The following is a 335-nucleotide window of genomic DNA, read 5'->3' as shown; positions in this document are numbered from 1 at the left end:
CGGCCACGGTGGTCCTTCGGAGCCCGGCCAGCTCCTCGGACCACCAGTAGGCCGCCCTCCTGCTCATGGGGCGGGCGCGGGGCATCGACGCGTCGCACGCGCGCGACATAACGTCCCCGAGCCAGTCCGCCTCCTCCTCCACCGTGGCTTCTGACCGGCGTTCCGGCCAGGTGGAGGAGAGCAGACTGACCTCGAGGGCGTCGGGGTCCAGCTTTTTGAGGGCCCATCGACGTTCCTCTCTGTGGCGGCGGTGCCTGATTCGCACCTCCGTGGGTGTGGACACCAGCTCCATTCGGACCACTCTGTGGTCCGATTGTTCTCCAAGGGAGCTGGCG

Source organism: Mycetomoellerius zeteki, unplaced genomic scaffold (assembly GCF_001594055.1).
Source record: "Mycetomoellerius zeteki isolate Tzet28-1 unplaced genomic scaffold, Tzet1.0 scaffold231, whole genome shotgun sequence".
NCBI classification, from domain to species: domain Eukaryota; kingdom Metazoa; phylum Arthropoda; class Insecta; order Hymenoptera; family Formicidae; genus Mycetomoellerius; species Mycetomoellerius zeteki.
Note: the sequence above shows the minus strand (reverse complement) of the source record.